This window comes from Podarcis tiliguerta (genome assembly GCF_965153285.1).
Source record: "Podarcis tiliguerta genome assembly, chromosome: 14".
In the NCBI taxonomy this organism is placed as follows: Eukaryota; Metazoa; Chordata; class Lepidosauria; order Squamata; family Lacertidae; genus Podarcis; species Podarcis tiliguerta.
Window position 1 is genome coordinate 18,970,688 of NC_139547.1, and position 17,936 is coordinate 18,988,623.

General features: G+C 45.6%; 1 protein-coding gene across 4 annotated transcripts in view; it reads right to left on the reverse strand.

Moving 5' to 3' along the window:
• ACAN (aggrecan) overlaps positions 1–17,936 on the reverse strand; it is an 85,586-nt gene that overhangs the window by 52,694 nt on the left and 14,956 nt on the right. The window lies entirely within an intron of this gene.

Sequence of the window (17,936 nt, forward strand, 5' to 3'; positions counted from 1 at the left end):
TATAATCCGTCTCAGTTTCAGATGCTGAGGCTTCTGATAGCAATACTGCAGGGAGGGGGGAGGGAAACAAATATTGTTTTTCTAATATATCTGTAGCCAAAAGAACAAGCACTCTCATAGTTCCATCACAGGACAAATTATTGCAGAGTAAATGAACAGACTGCTTAGCAGGCAGGCAACAGCTTTTGGCAATGCGTGACAGGTTGTGTATTTGTAGCAGGAAGGGATGGGTATTCCACACTCATCCTTGGTATGTGAAGAAGGCAAAGTATCCCTATCCCATCATTGGTGGGTGTGCATTTGGAGCATTTTCATCCCTCAAAATGCTGCTGCTGCTGCAGTTGATGACCATTTGGTTAACTGTGCCACCAGGCTTCCCCAGTAGTCTATTCCTCTGTTGATCTGATGCAGCAGATTGGCCCTGAGCGTGAAGTTCAAGAAGCATTTTTGGAAAGCTTCTTTGGGATATGGAGAAGTTTAAAAGAATACAGGGCCAGGGATATGCACTGCCAGAGGAAGAGGAGTGCGGGGGGAGCGCACCGCTCCCAGCAGCGCGATCCCGGTGGGGTGCCATCGTAGCTGCCCCCCCACCCATGCTGGGCACCACGCCACACCCCCAGGACACACGCCAGTCCTGCCCCCTCCTGCTCTCCACCCCTCCCCCCCAGTGCCTGAGCATGAAGCTCCACCACTGAGGATACGATGACGGCCATTCAAACAAAAATACTCCACAAGGACCTTGAATATGTCACAGGGCCTCTACTCTGGAGCTCACTATGCATGAACTTTAATCCAGTACTGGGGAGATCATCTCTCCAGACTCTGGCATAAAGCCGATGTACAATGCTACCTCAGAATGAGCCAGGTTATAAATAAGCTGCTTGTCCAAGATTGTATAACGATTTCTCCAGCTCTTCTATGCAAGAACTTTGAAATAACTAAGATCCATTCATGCAGTGGTGGTGGTATCAAACACCCATTACTATTTCTGCAGCGGAGTCCCTACTGAAGTGTCTAGGATATGCCAGTATTACCCAATCAGCAGGAACTGGGAGCTTTTTAGGCACTGTATGCTCCAAAGCAAACACTCTGGGACACTGAAAACACAAGATGCTTCAGTTTCAAGGGTATGATATGCAATGGGACTTCATGGAGAACACAACTAAAGTCACTCCAAAAGCAGCTATGAGAGCACTCCAAACCATTTCCTCATGTATGTGCACGGAAAATATTAGATCTAGCTGAAAGGCGACACCTGGAGATCTGGATTGACCATTGCTAAATATCCCTAATTATTGCTGTTGTATAATTGTAAGTTTATTGTAGAAGCTTGTATAATCTTAACAAGGTTGTGGCTGTGACTATCATGAAGGACCCTGCACTTCCGAATTTGCCACTGTGCCACTGCTGGCAACACCAGGGATTGAATCTGAAACCTTCATCATGGCAAAGTATGGAGAGCTCTTCACAAATAGATGATCCTATGAAACTAGTTTGTTCCAACTCAATGCAGGAACTGAGGAAGAAGAACAGGCAGCCTCACATGCATTGTCGATTTTGGAGGGGCTATTTACTGAGACCTTTTGCGAACACTGTAGTAGATACTGGTGGACACACTTTGGTGACTCCTGAGCTAAGCAGCCGTTTAAATGGGAAGTGTTCCATCCTTGGCAGCCATCCTGCAAACAAAAAAAGCAGGGGAAGAGAAAGAAAGGAGAACACGCAGAGATGGGCTGAATGCTGGCAAAGCGAGCCCGTATCCAAGTCCTCCTGCCTCTGAGTCTCAGCAGCACAATCACCCGAAGATACATGGGCGACGTCCAAATAACGCCAAGAGAGAATCAGCTAAGAAAACAAACCCTTCTGCAGATGCCAAATGCAAAGGCTGCAGTTTGGGCGGAGAGCCAAATGGGGTTTTAAAGAGCTTTCTAATCAAGCAGCTTGCCTAGTTAGGACATGGCAGGTTTTAACACTCAGAGAGCTGGGACGGCACTGCAGTTGAAATTGAGACCCGGTAAGTGGCTGGTTCAGGAGGAGGAGGTGTCAGCAGCAGGAGAGGTTGCAGGGTTTAGTGAGCAGGAGGAGACTGTGGCAGAGAGCAGTTCAGACTTCGAGGCTGAGGCAGAGGCAGGAGGGGAGTGTGGCCAAGAGGCAGAGTGGGGATGGTATGCTGAAGAATCCAGGGAGTCTCCCCCTCCTGCTGTGACCAGTTCCCCTCCCCCGTTCCCCTAAAACTCACTGAGAAATGAAACAGGCAGAGAAGAGGATGGTTGTGTGCAGACACAGTCTCAGACTGTGTGGGGAAGACCCTGGAGAGGAAGAGTATTAGGGCACTGGGAAAGTGGGGACTTTCAGTGCTCGCAACTGCTTCCTTGGGGAAGACCTCCTAGAAAGAGTTGCTGAGACCACTAGGACTGAGCTGTGGTTTGTTTCCTTGAATAAAGAGCTAACTTCACTCGCCTTGGATGATTTATTGTTCTCGTCACTGTCCTATGCCTGAATCCAACCCTGACAGTTTATATGTGTATAAAAATTACTATCATTTAAATATAATAAATTTCACCAGAGCAGGGAAGATGGTCATGCTCAGGTGTTATGTGTCCTACCTGCTCAGTCTGCTGCTCATGCTGCTCAGGTGTTGCTAATGGGCAGCTTCAAGGTCCCGTCTTGGGACTTAGCTACACTTGTCCATTATATTGTTATAACTGCATTATAAACATACAACACCAGATGGTGCTGTGGAGCAGTAATCCATCGTCCAATGGGATTTTCCATTAAGAGCTTTTATAGCGTTATTTTCTATAGCGTTTTTTTTAATCTGTATAGATCCAGCCTTAATCGAAGGAAAGATCCACACAATACATTTTAAAGCACAGCTAACACATTTATGAAACATGCAACGTTACCCAAAGAATCCTGGGAACTATAGTTTGGGAATTTCAGGCCTGTGAGGGGGGAACTGAAGTTCCCAGGATCCTATGGGGGAAGTCATATATGTTGAATATATGGCGTGGTTCTGCGCTAAAACACATTTGAACTTCAGACGGTGCTTTCAAATAGTGGGCTGTCCTCGATAAAGTAAGATTCAAGGTCACCCTATGCAACACACACTACGGGAGGGAATCATCCCCAACAGTGGCTCTCAAGACTATTGCCATGGTTGTTACTATGAGACTTAGCACAGTTCCCTAAAGTTATAAGGAGGAGACAGTTGGGCTTCCCCTTGAAATGAATGGCAAATGGCATCCAATGGGAGCTGCAGACATACCTTGGAAGTCGAATCTGTTCTGGAAGTGTGTTCAACTTTCCAAAAGTTTGACTTCAAAGGCGCTGCTTCCGATTGGCTGCAGGAGCATCCTGCAGCCAATCGAAAACCATGGAAGCCACTCTGGACGTTCAATTTCTGAAAATCATTCGAAAACTGGAACAATAACATTCACTTCCGGTTTTTGATCATTCTAATTGGGGATGAGGGACATGGGTGGCGCTGTGGGTTAAACCACAGAGCCTAGGACTTGCCGATCAGAAGGTTAGCGGTTCGAATCCCCGCAATGGGGTGAGCTCCTGTTGCTCGGTCCCTGCTCCTGCCAACCTAGCAATTCAAAAGCACGTCAAAGTGCAAGTAGATAAATAGGTACCGCTCTGGCAGGAAGGTAAACGGCATTTCCGTGCGCTGCTCTGGTTTGCCAGAAGCGGCTTAGTCATGCTGGCCACATGACCCGGAAGCTGTCTGCAGACAAATGCCAGCTCCCTCGGCCTATAGAGCGAGATGAGCACCGCAACCCCACAGTCGGCCACGACTGTACCTAATGGTCAGGGGTCCCTTTACATTTAATTGGGGATGAGGAGAAATTCCATTCCATTCACACCTAAAGGCTAATCTACCTAAATCAAACTTCCTGAAATAATACACGAACCAAAAACGCAACCGTACTTTGAAATTTGCACTTCTCTGAATTTTGCAATGCGATTCCCCAGCTAAGTGTACAGGAGTGCATATCCTAAGGTTAAGTATCCATAAAAATGGAAATGTTACTGAAAATAACATACAAAAATGCACCACTTTAGGGAAAAATGCAAAAATGCACACATTGTTTATTTATAAAAATATGTACGGTATATACTGCTACATCATAAAATACATATCCTTGTGGTTTACAATGGTATAAAAATATTGGAGAAAATTGCACTAAAACGCTTTTAACGTTTCATGTGGGATTTTTTTAAAAAAGGGAATTTGCAGACTGTTATGGAAATGTGGAGAACTGAATTTAAGACTGGAATCATGGGAAACCAAAACTGACAGATTCACCCATTCCTACCTCTCATTCAGTCCTGCACTTGGAGCATCAAGCCAAACACCAGACCCTCCAAGGGCCCCTATTTTCCAGGGATGTCCCTGATTTAGAGAAGCCATCACAGTTTCTGATTTGATCCTGGAATGTCTCACTTTTCCTTAGGATGTGCCTATTTTCACGAGAAATGTTGGGGGGGGGTATGGAATTATCTGACCCCCGAGCTGTCTGAAGGCAATCCTGTATTTTGGAAGATTTTTAATGTTTAATGTTTTATTAGGTTTTATATATGTTGGAAGCTATCCAGAGTGCCTGGGGCAACCCAGTAAGATGTGTGGGGCAGTGGCGTAGCGTGGGTTGTCAGCACCCGGGGCAAGGCAAGTAATTTGCGCCCCTAACCCGTGGATTTGCGCCCCCTAACCCGTAGATTTGCGCCCCCTAACGCTAACCCCCAAATGTTGCGCCCGGTGCGGCCGGCCCCCCCTGCACCCCCCACGCTACGCCACTGGTGTGGGGTATAAATAGTAAAATTATCATTATGGAATGGGACGTTCTGATTTTTATCAGAGAAATGTTGGAGAGTATGAAATGCAACCTCCATTTATGTATTGTGGGAGGCAAAGTGACAATCTCTCCTCCTTCCCCACCCTATTTTGCAGTACCAGGCCTCTAAGCCTGTTAGACTTATGTTCAAAGCTTGAAAAGTCGAAAACCATGCAAGGCTGCTCTGAGTAATGCATTCAAGTAACTGCGCTTAATCAAAATGGTGTCCTTCTCAGTCAGCTGATCCCATCAATAAATAGCTACCTTTGGTTAAATCTGTTCCTCTCTTTTTTGGGGCAGAACTCCAAGTGCAAAACAAATCTGCAAAATAAATCTTCCCTAATTTCCCTCCCTATTATCTACAGTGGTTTATTTCAACAGAGCCAAATTGCTCAAGCACAGCGAAGACAAAAGGCCGAAGTGAGATAGTTTAGAAGCGCTTGTTCTGGGTCAGGTATGAAGAGACCCATCTATCAGGTACAACAAAGACTTTAGGGAAAGCCTTTCATTGCTGGCCTGACAGTGATTGAATTGCAAAAGAAGAGAAGGGAGGAATTTAAAGGGAAAGCACATCAGGAGCAACTGCTTTAAAGATTCCCTCAGTGTAGCTGGTACATTCAGTAAACTCACTTACAGCCTGATCTTATTTCATTTCATTTTAGCTTTTGTGTCCTGTTTTTACTTCCCAGAGGAAGCCCAGAAGGGCTAGCAACAACAAATAAGAAGTTAATAATAGCAAAATGACAATCCAGACAATGTGAAAAAGGAACAATAAAAAGTCTGCAATGGCTTATTGATAACATTTCAGTTCAATGCCAACTTTTAAGCAGAATTGATTAAAAAAATATAATTCCCAGCAGTGCAAGCATTTCAATGATCTCTCACACATTTAGCCATCAGATTACCCAGAAAGAGGTTTAAACTACCATATCTTTCTTTTATGCATCTGCTATAAGTACCCTCCAGATGTTGATGGACTATAACTCCCATCAACAATGACCGCTGGTTATGCTGGCTGCAGCCGATGGAATTGGAGTTGAGCAACATCTGGAGGGCCAAAGTTTCCCCAGCCATGTGCTTCTGACTACTAAGGTAACATACAGTGATGCCCCGCAAGACGAATGCCTCGCAAGACGGAAAACCCGCTAGACAAAAGGGTTTTCCATTTTGGAGGTGCTTCGCAAAACGAATTTGCTATGGGCTTGCTTCGCAAGACGAAAATGTCTTGCGATTCCTAGGTTTCCCCCCCTCCCCCCCTTTTCCCCAAGCCCCTAAGCCGCTTAACAGCTGATCGCTAAGCCGCTTAACAGCTAATCTAAGCTGCTTATCAGCTGATCTAAGCCGCTAATAGCCTTTTAGCAGCTAATCCGCTAATCCCTTAAACCTTTAATAGCCGCTAATAGCCTTTTAGCAGCTAATCCGCTAATCCCTTAAGCCTTTAATAGCCGCTAATAGCCGCTAAACCGCTAATAGCGCTAATCTGCTAATGGGCTTGCTTCGCAAGACGAAAAAAACCGCAAGACGAAGAGACTCGCGGAACGGATTCTTTTCGTCTTGCGAGGCACCACTGTATTCATAAACTCCAGGCTCCTCCTTTGACAGCCACATTCACACCATACATTTAAAGTGTTACGATATGACTTTTGCCAAATAATAACATTTACAGCGTGGTTTGACAACCAATCTTTCCCAGGAAACTTCAAAACATTACAAAGTGAATCTTGTTTTATTGTGATCCAGCTAGAGCAATCCAACTGGGCTAGATGCTGTAGACAAATGGAACACGGTGAAAAACATTTTTTTTAAAAAAATGTAAACAACACATGCACACGTCGCTGAACCTCAGTTTTTGTAAATATTGTAAATTTAATGAATGTTGGGAAAATGTTGGAATGAAATTACATGGCTTTAGTAGAAACATTATAAGGAGTTAAGTACAAATAAGTTTTAGGTTTTGATAAGATAAGGTTAAAATAAATTAAGATAATTGAATGACAGAAATCAGTGAAAGGTGGAAAGGATTTGCTGAAATAATTAATAACTAGAATACAAAAAAAAGGAGGTCGAGGAAATAAATTAATGAAAGATATTGATAAATATTGGATGTGTTTTTAATTGTTTTTGTTTTTGTTTGATGTATTGCGTTTTTTATGTATTGTAATGTATTGATTTGTATTGTTTATTCTTTTTTCTTTTTCTTACTTTTTTTGTAATCTTTAAACCTTTAATAAATATTATTTTAAAAAAATAATAGAAGTTTTTCCATGAAAAAAGTAAAAAGCTCAAAATAAAGAAAGAAAGAAAGAAAGAAAGAAAGAAAGAAAGAAAGAAAGAAAGAAAGAAAGGAAGGAAGGACCTACCCACGTGATGCTGACACAAATCCCTACACTAATAATAGGCAATAGAATATCTCTCTTTCCCCCCTCTCTTTCCCAACTGCAAGATGTCTATGACAAAAGTGTCTCTCACCAAATGCAAACGAACTGTGAAAAAGACTACGAATTGAAAGTGGAAACAATAGATGTACCTTTCCCTGTTGATCTGCTTGTTTTGTAGCGCAATTAAAAAAATATTAAAAAAAGAAAAAATCCAGTAGAGGAGTGCTCATTTAACTGTCTCTCCTTCTCCCCCTTTTTAAAGTTAAACGAACACTCCTCTAGTGGAGTGGAATTGTAGCAAGGTGTACAACTTGCAAGCGAAGAAGTGCTGTGGGTGTCAGCACAAAATGGCTGCCATGGATAACTGAAAAAGGAGGTACTGGTGAGTACCACCACAAAAAAGCATGCAGTAAAGCCAATGGTGTACTGGTCACTTCAGATGACAGGGCTGACCCAAGTCATTTTGCTGCCTGATGCAAAGATGGCACCTGCGTCCCAATTCCACAGAAGTCAGCTGGATGGGCTGCTGAATCTTAACTACAACACTGGCAATATGACAGCATCCTCCAGCACACTTGAGGGCAGCAAGCTATCTTAAGAGCCCCTGAGGAGGCTGAACGGTGTGCACAGGTATTGGATCAGTCCATTTTGTTCATTTATTGAATTTATACTCCTCCTTCTCCAATTTGCTCCAGATGATGTGCGTGGCTCTCTCCCTACTCATTTTATCTCCGGAACAACCTGTGAGGTAAGTTAGGCTGAGAGACAGTGAATGGCCCAAGGTCACCCAATGAGCTTCATGGCCAAATGGGGGATTTGAACCCTGGTCTTCCAGGTCCTTGTCCAACACTCTAACCACGATACCACATTGGCTCTCAGTTTCTCATTTTTCAAATATTAATTTGTTGTTGTTGTTTAGTCGTTTAGACGTGTCCGACTCTTCGTGACCCCATGGACCAGAGCACGCCAGGCACTCCTGTCTTCCACTGCCTCCCACAGTTTGGTCAAACTCATGCTGGTAGCTTCGAGAACACTGTCCAACCATCTCGTCCTCTGTCGTCCCCTTCTCCTTGTGCCCTCCATCATTCCCAACATCAGGGTCTTTTCCAGGGAGTCTTCTCTTCTCATGAGGTGGCCAAAGTATTGGAGCCTCAGCTTCAGGATCTGTCCTTCCAGTGAGCACTCAGGGCTGATTTCCTTCAGAATGGAAAGGTTTGATCTTCTTGCAGTCTATGGGACTCTCAAGAGTCTCCTCCAGCACCATAATTCAAAAGCATCAATTCTTCGGTGATCAGCTTTCTTTATGGTCCAGCTCTCACTTCCATACATCACTACTGGGAAGAAGAAGCTGTCTTTGTGGAATTTTAGTGTTAATATCTTCTCATTTATACGGTTTCATAAAACAATATTGCTTGATTTACACATTCCTACGAAGCAATCTTCCCTAATGTGATGCATTTTTGAATATGCTTTTCTGTACACTGCAGAATGGAATTACAAAATTTGAAGAAATGCAAATCTTTTTTTTTTAAAAAAACCCCACTGTGTTTTGGTTCACATATTCTTTCAGAAATTGTGAATTAGGGAGGTTTGCCTTCAAATGTGAAATGAATCAATTTTCTCCACCTCTTCCACACAGGATTGTCCTCCAAAACAGGGGAATGGTTGTTGGTGTTGCGGCTCATGAGGAACAGCGGGGGGGGGGGGGGTCAACCACTGCTGCCTCCCCCAGCCCCCAGCACCTACTGCCTGAGGTGAGTGATTCACTATACATTATTATTCACAATAATTAATGACATATTGACAATAATTAATTAATGATTTGACATACAGTGGTACCTCGCAAGACGAATGCCTCGGAAGACGAAAAACTCGCAAGACGAAACAGTTTTTTGTTTTCTGAGTTGCTTCACAAGACAGATTTCCCTATGGGCTTGCTTTGCAAGACGAAACGCCTTGCGTCTTTTTTTTTAAACCGCCAATGCATTCTTATGGGAAACCGTCAATACACAGTGGTGCTTCACAAGACGAAAAAACTCGTGGAACGAAAAAACTCGCAGAACGAATTAATTTCGTCTTGCGAGGCACCACTGTATTAGTCACTGACTATGAGAAGTCTCTAAGCAATAACTCCAAAACAGTCCCAGGAGAAAACTTCAGCAGCAATGCTATTGCATCAAATAGTCCATCAGCCAACTAGTTATAATCCTTCAGATGTGTGGGGGTCTTAAGAAATGTTAATGTTGGCACCAGGCAGTCCTCACTGGGGAGAGCATTCTGCAGTCAGGGAGCCACAAGCAAAAAGGTTCTTTCCTTGGTTACCAGCCTTTGGACCTCCCTCAGAGATTTCTCAACTGCTTTTAAATGTAGGCTAAGGACTGCATGAAATAAGGCTGAAGACAGTGCCGGAATTATGTATAAGCTAAACAAGCTATAGCTTAGGGCCCCACTCTCTTGGGGGCAAAAAAAAAAATTAAAGGAAAAAAACACCTGGATGTACATTTCCAAAATATAAGATAAAAAACAAATAAAATAAAACCTACATACAGCAACAGTGTTTTGTGTTGTGTCGGCTCCTATTTGTTAGTGCAAATGGCTTTAGATACCTATTAGGTCCATAAACTACCATATATTCAACACAAAAAACAGCGACAATTTGTTGTTGACAAAGGACAGATGGACATATAAAGGGCCCCATTACCTTCAGTAGCTTAGGGCCTCATCAAACCTAAACTCGGCCCTGGCTGAAGACCACAGTTTGCCCACCTCTGAATTTCATCAGGTACTAAGTTTTGTGAATGAGTCACCATAGATACATACAGGGATTCAAGGGAGACCTTTGGCAAAGGATATTCTTGTATGCAGAAGGCATACAGCACAGCAGTGGTGGGACCACACTGGAAATTTCCTGGAAAGGCACTATGTCAAGGACATTGTGGGATATTAAAATCGTGGCTTGCAGACAGCAAGGCCAGTGGGACCTTTCTGGGATCTGGGGCCTTGGCAAATGCCAACAGATGCTGAATATATTGATGCCATGCCTGATTGTAGAAATGGAGTGCCTCAGTGCTCTCTTCAGATGGCAGGTCTCATCTCCTACCTCAAGGTCTTCATTCATTTTCACAGATCAGGAGGACAGAAGCAGAACTGGACCATGAAAAGTTTGGCTGGTAAACTGACTTGCTCAATTATAATATCCAGGCAGATTTCACATCTTGAAAAGATGCGTTCAGATTTTGGGGGGAATATGTCTTCTTGAGATGTTTGGGTGAATGCACGTGGGTTTAAAGAGGCTAGGCAAATGCGTATACATACAGGTACCCCCCCCAATACCTCACTGAGCTCCGGCTAGACTTCAAACTTTCCCACACCGAGAGGGAAAATCTGAAAGCAGATTGTAAGGTGCTTAGGATCCTTGTTGTGACCAGGAGCACTGATACAGTACGGTTTCTGATCATGGAGGATATTCTAAGCACTTTCAGCTATGTTGTTGTTGTTTAGTCGTTCAGTCATGTCCGACTCTTCGTGACCCCATAGACCAGAGCACGCCAGGCACTCCTGTCTTCCACTGCCACCCGCAGTTTGGTCAGATTCATGTTTGTAGCTTCGAGAACACTGTCTAACCATCTCGTCCTCTGTCATCCCCTTCTCCTTGTGCCCTCCATCTTTCCCAACATCAGGGTCTTTTCCAGTGAGTCTTCTCTTCTCATGAGGTGGCCAAAGTATTGGAGCCTCAGCTTCAGGATCTGTCCTTCCAGTGAGCACTCAGGGCTGATTTCCTTAAGAATGGATGCGTTTGATCTTCTTGCAGTCCATGGGACTCTCAAGAGTCTCCTCCAGCACCATAATTCAAAAGCGTCAATTCTTCAGCGATCAGCCTTCTTTATGGTCCAGCTCTCACTTCCATACATCACTACTGGGAAAACCAGCTATGAACACCCTTCAAATTTCCCTTCAAACCTTCCTTCTCAATGTGGGACTGTTTGACATGGAGATGGCACAGATTGGGGCACTGGGAGTGTGCCTCAGCCTCCTCCCCACTTTTAGCATTCCTGAACAGGGCTCTAACCCTCAGCTTCTGTAGCTGAAGTGCCCAAGTTTTAGCAAAAGTGAAAGAAAAGCAAGCAAGGAGAGAACCTTCCAAAACAAAAGGTAATCTTGACATTTTTAGTGCTGTTAATGTCCCATGTTCATATCATATCAGTAGTTGTGCCAGTATAATCATCCCAAGGTAACAACTTAGGATGAGCTAACAAACCTTATCCCACCACCCCTGGCCTAATAAATATTTACTTGCTTCTGGTGTAATACTATCATCTTGTACGGCCTTTGTGATGAATGAGTTGCTTGATTATCTTAAAATGTCTCCCAAATGCAATCCTTCCTGCCTGTACAAATCTTCTAAAGAGGACTGGTTAACTAGTCTTTTTCTCCCCATCCCATGGAACTCTGGGAACTGTAGTTCTGCAAGAGGGGCTATGAGCTGTACTGGCTGAGGCAGATGGGATTTGTAATCTATAACATCTGGAGGGCACCAGTTTGGTGAAGGCTGGCCTCCAGACTGGTATTTTATTTCATTGATTCATCCATACCTTCAGCATAGATGAGCTTATGGTGGGTCACAACATACAACCATACAATCAGTGGCAGAGCTTCTGCTTTGCATGCAGAAGGTCCAAGCTTCAACCCCTGGCATCTCCGGGCTGGTAGAGACCTCTGTCTAGAGCTCTGGAGAGCATGGACTCATCTCTCATCAGAGAAGGCCTGGGGCTTCTCATCAGGGATGCCCCAAGGGCTGATGCTGGTGTAAGAGGAAGCCACAGCATAGACTCATCCCATTTGGCCTGGGGCCTCTCATTAAAAGCATCCCAAGATGCTGGCGTGAAAAGAAGCCATAGCATGGACCTTTGGGGCCAGTGCTTCTCATCAGTGTTGTTCCAAGATATTTTGGTGCCTGAGGGGAAGGACAAGATGGTACCTTCACCAGTCCAGACGTCAGGTGGCCTGGTGGCTGAAACTTACGGCCACATTGGCACCCTCCACAGTATAACTCAGTGATATGTTTATTCATTTATTTAAGGAATTCTCACACCACTTTTCACTATATGTCTCAAGGTTTGTGTACACACACACACACACACACAGACAGACACACGGTGTGATGGCCTGGGATTCAGACTCGGAGGCTGAACCTGAGGAATCCCAGCCTGCACAGGAGTCCCTGCCTCCAGAACCAGCTGAGCCGGGGCTGGGGCTTGAGCCTGAAGGGTCCTCACCTGTGCTGGATCCTCAGGTGCAGGCACCAGCTGAGTCTGCTCTGGCTCCTGAGGTGATGGAGGACCCATTGCCTGCAGGTGCTCTACTCTCAGCCCTGTCAGAGGAAGCGGAGGTTGCCTCTGGGTCCGGTAACCCTCCAGTCTCTCCTGAGCTGCAGAGGCTCAGGGCAGAGAGGCGGAGGGAACTAAGTTCCTACAAGAGGAGTGCTCGCCTCCAGGCCAGGAGAGGCGAGTCACCTGTGGACCAGGGCTGCCTTATGCCTTGGGGCAGATAAAAGTCAGCCAGCCCCAGTCCCAGGTTGCGGGAGCAACATTGTTGCTCGCCTGTTCCTGCCTACACCCTGTCCTGCTCTTCTGCCAGAGTTCCTTAACTCACCCGACTCCCTGCCTTGGACCCAGCTTCAGCTTTGACGGACAGCCTCCATACTGCACCCTCGACCTCGGACTGGACTCGGACCTCGCCGCACGGTTAACCCTCGGGACCACCAGACACAGACACACACACCAGAGCCTGCCGTCGCTGCTCACATTGCTCACCAACCCCCCTCACAGCTCTTTCAAACCCCCAATATCCTTACAGCTCCTCTGTTCCCATCTAGCCCTACATTACTCAAACCTCCACTGTTGTTGAAATCCACTGTTTTAAAACCCGCCTTCTCTTTTGCCCCCCTGCCCTGCCCTGACTTCACACAAAAAACTGGATTCTGATGAGGCCCCAGAAATCCTCCCCTAGGGGCCGCATGATGATAACCAGAGTCGTCTTTCCCATACGGCTTAGTGGTGCGTTGCGCCAGGGCACCGGCCTGCCAGGGGTGCCCCAGCGAGTGGGGGAGCTGCGCGGCTTTGCCAGTGACCTCCCCGTTCCCTGCATGCCCGCCAGCTGACCCCGCCAACCATATGGCTGGCAGGCATGCAGCTTCCTTCCCAAGCCTCTGTGGGGATTGCTCTCCCACAGCAGCATGGGGGAGAGTTGCGCACCCCCTCATGGCTGGCAGTGTGAAGCTTCACCACCCTATCCGTGGTAGTTTGGGGGCGCTGAGCAGATATTTGCACCCCGGCGCCAGATCTGCTTAAAGACGCAGTGGCGTAGTGTGGGGGGTGCAGGGGGGCCCGGCCGCACCGGGCGCAACATCTGGGGGTTAGGGTTAGGGGCGCAAATCCACGGGTTAGGGGGCGCAAATCCACGGGTTAGGGGGTCCAAATTACTTGCCTTGCCCCGGGTGCTGACAACCCACGCTACACCACTGTAAAGACGGCCCGGATGATAACCTTCTATTTTTATAGGACAATATGAATGAAACCAGACTGAAACCATCTCCACAAGCTTCACTACTTCAGAAAAGCAAGATGGCGGTGGCTATGTGAACCATATCACGTGCACAAAGGCTGATTAGCTTGGTAACACTTATTTCAGTTTTTTCAAAAATAGTTATTTTCCAGTCAGCATGTTCCTGAGTAAAGAGCAGAATGAGTCACATTTGCATTTTAAACAAGACCACACGCCAGATGAACGGAACAGGTTTAAATGGCCGCACCTCAAGTTAAAAGCCAATGTTCGGTCTCTCATTAGTTTCCTGCCACACAAACATCTTGTCTGTGGCAGGCAGGCAGGCCTTTCTGACTCACAAATAGGTCTCTGTTTGCCTTCCTTGCACTGGCACCAGCTTGGATGGATAGAAAATGCCCTGCCCTTGGAGGCTCTCTATGCCTCCTTTGTCACCAAAATCCCACACCTCTTCAAATCGCTCATCTACCAGACACCCCCCTCCAAAGTCCTTAAGGCAACTTTAGGTCTGCCATGCATGTTGAGATGTGCCAAGTCTCACAAGACAAGCCTATCAAACTCACAACCTCCCTGAGACACAGATCATGTTGCCTTGACCCACTACAAGTCCACCTTACTTTAAAGCACATTTCCTCACCACCTAAAGAATCATGGTAACTGTAGTTTGTTAAGAGTGCTGGGATATGCAGCTCTGTGATGGATAAACTACAGTCCCCAACGTTCTTATTTTTTTATTTTTGAGAGGGAGGATGATGCCAGAAGATCTTCAGTTTCCAGGGAATAGAGATTGATTGATGAACCACTCTGAAAACTAGCTCTGTGAGAGGAAGTGGGGTCTCCTAACAACTCTCAGCACCTTTAACAAACAACAGTTCCCATGATTCTTTGGGGGAAGCTATGACTATAAAATGGCATGATACTGCTTTAAATGTATTGTGCAGTTGGGGTCCAAGCTTGCTCTGCAAGAGCTTTACTATTTCATCATTAATTTTTTGCAAGAAAGTCAAATACATTTGAGTAATGCTAATAAAAATTCTCCAATCCTTCATTCCTCTCCTTGCAGTGGCGTAGCATGGGGGGGGGGCACAGGGGCGGTTGCCCCGGCGCAACATTGTTAGGGGCACAAAATTTCAACACCTGGTGCTGCCTCAGTGCTGCACTTCCATCATGCTTCCGGTGAACCAGGAAGCGACCTCTTTAGACAACAAAATGACTCTTTTTATCTCTGTGCCTACAATACATACTCTGTCTGTTTTCCTCCCTCCCACCCCCTGCTCTCCCCACAGCCCCGGGTGTGGCAACCCACGCTACACCACTGCCTCCTTGCGGATATCTTTGAATTCCTTTCCATTTATTTATTTTTTATTTAAACATTTATAAACCATACTTTCCTATAAAAATATCACAAGGAGGTACACAGCAAAAACACTAAAAACCTCAAGTAATTCAGTACAAGCTGGTTGGCAGAGAATCTCAGGTCTGAAAGGCTTCTCTGACTAATGCAGTGTTCAGAAGACATCTAATAACAAGCAGGGATGACTCCTGCGGATGGAAGAACATGTGCATGAAATGCAGATCTATGATGTATGAGCATATGACAAACTCTCTCCTGCTCATTGGCCTCTCCTATGGATCCAGCCGGGTTTCCATTCTGATGTAACATTCCCTCTTCCCTTATGGATTTTTCTATAGAGTAGTTTCTAAACAACTGGGAAGGAAAATATAGGCAGTGTACACATAACATTTTATTCTAGAATCCACAGGGACTGAATGTTTGTCCTTGCACAATCTAGATTTATTGCATATTTTTTTGTCCCTAAAATGTGCTTCTTGTGAAACTGGTTTCATTCTGAATAGTAAAGCTCACTGCAGATTGATTCTGCATTACACTGAAGTATGTCCATTTGAAAACAGGTGTAAGCTGACCTGGCAATGGGATGTATGAATGCACACCTAGACTCAATCTAGGCTGAAAACATCATGTTGAGGATGAGCGTGAACAATTCCAGATTAAGAGAAAACTTAACGTTTTTGTGCTATAAACATGTTAGCATCTAACACAGCCACACAGGAATGAAAAATATAATATTCTGGAATTTAAGTCCAGGACTCAGTTCTCCTTTCTCCGACTGCTTAGACAGCTATTGGATAAAGATTGAGGAAGGAGGGGGTTCTTCCCCCTCCTTCGTCAGGACCTATAGCCACAAGCAAGGTGCCAGGAACACTGGCAAACACAATTTCCCTTGTTCTCCTGACAGACACGAGGGCTACTGCCATATTTTGGCATTGCAAAATAAGAGAGAAGCTTGAATGTATCCCTTGCTGAGTCTTGGGGTGGATCAAAACAGAGTTGCTGATTCTTGAAATCAAAAGTTCCAGTATGTGGGTGGAGATAGGGGTGGAGCCCAGGTTGAATTGGGTCCTGGGAGGTGGAGCCCACCACACAAATTGTTCCTTTGGCTTCGGTCCAAAGCTAAATAAACAGTGGGTGGGTTGAGCCCCGCCACCCTTCAGTCTCTGGTCTCTTGACAACAACCCTACATTGCATAGAGATTTAAAGTAAAGTATACATGTGTGTAGGGGGGTGAATTGTGTTAGAAGCCACCTCAATCCTACTCTGAATTCCCTGTACCCCCTTTGAACCTGAACCTGAAAGGGATGTGATCATTTTATGTTGAGAAAACACTTTGCATGCACAAACATATGTATTGCACCAGTGTGTGTGTGTGTACACACACACACACACACACACACGTATATATTCAGAGAGAGAGAGAGAGAGGTGGATAGTTCCCATTATAAAATAAAAAGGCCCATCTATTCCTGAACCCAACAAAAAAGCTTCTATACATCTCACACTGTAAGCCCATTGAGATGGAAAGGCAGAGGCAGCCACTCACACCCACTCCCCCTTGTACACACAGATGGATGGAAGACCGAAGAACTTCAGGCTCGTACACACACAGGGCGATCTGTTCTGCTCTCGCACAAGGAGGCAGTGAGTTCTTAAAAAGCAAACTGTGCAGTTTCCGTTGTTACATGGTGCTCAAGTTAATTTAATATATAACAACTCTCTTTCTCATTCCAACTTCTCTCTCTCTCTCTCTCTCTCTCGTTAACCCCTGCTCCGGCCCCAACTCTTGCTCTTTTTAAAGGACCTTGAATGTTCAGAGCTGCTCTGCAGAGGCCGAAAGCTGGCACTGTATGTGGTCCAGGCCTTGCAATGAACACAGCTTTTGTTGCCGCTTGCTGAGAAGCTGGCTGCGAAGGGTACACACACACAGTGACCGGTTTGTCTGGTGCACGGGAGCTGAGTGGTGGAGGGACTGGAGGGGGGAGGAGGAGGAGGAGGAGGGAGAGGGAGGCGACTGATTTTGGGGACGGTGGCACCTTGCGGTGGCCAGGCACCTTTCTGCAATGCAACAAGGGGAAGGCGAAGGGAACGGGCAGGTTAGAGCACCAGGACAGAAAAGATGTCTCATTCATAGCCTATGAAAGCTCCTGTTGATTTTTGAAATGGTATGGAGGCGCTTGAGAAGCTGATGGTGGCTGCATACAAATGTGCCTCTTCTCAAGAAATCTAGGCAGGACTGTGCCAATAATAAAACACACACACACCATTGCACCAAGGAAACCTACATTGTATGGCTCACATGAAATGGGTAGATAATAGAGGCTGGATTAAATGCAAATGTTTTTCTCGGGTTTGCCCAGTGGTATTTGGGTTCCCCCAGGATTTAAAATAATAGTAATAATAATAATAATATATTTATACCCCGCCCATCTGGGTGGGTTTCCCCAGCGACTCTGGGCGGCTTCCAACAAAACACTAAACTACAGTAACCTAGTAACCTATTAAACATTAAAAGTTTCCCTAAACAGGGCTGCCTTGAGATGTCTTCTAAAAGTTTGGTAGTTATTTTTGTCTTTGACATTTGGTGGGAGGGCGTTCCACAGGGCGGGTGCCACTACTGAGAAGGCCCTCTGCCTGGTTCCCTATAACTTGGCTTCTTGCAGCGAGGGAACTGCCAGAAGTCCCTTGGCGCTCGACCTCAGTGTCCGGGCAGAACGATGGAGGTGGAGACGCTCCTTCAGGTATACTGGATCGAGGCTGGGAGATCACAGGGGCATGAAAAAAAATGGGGGAGGAGAGGAATGG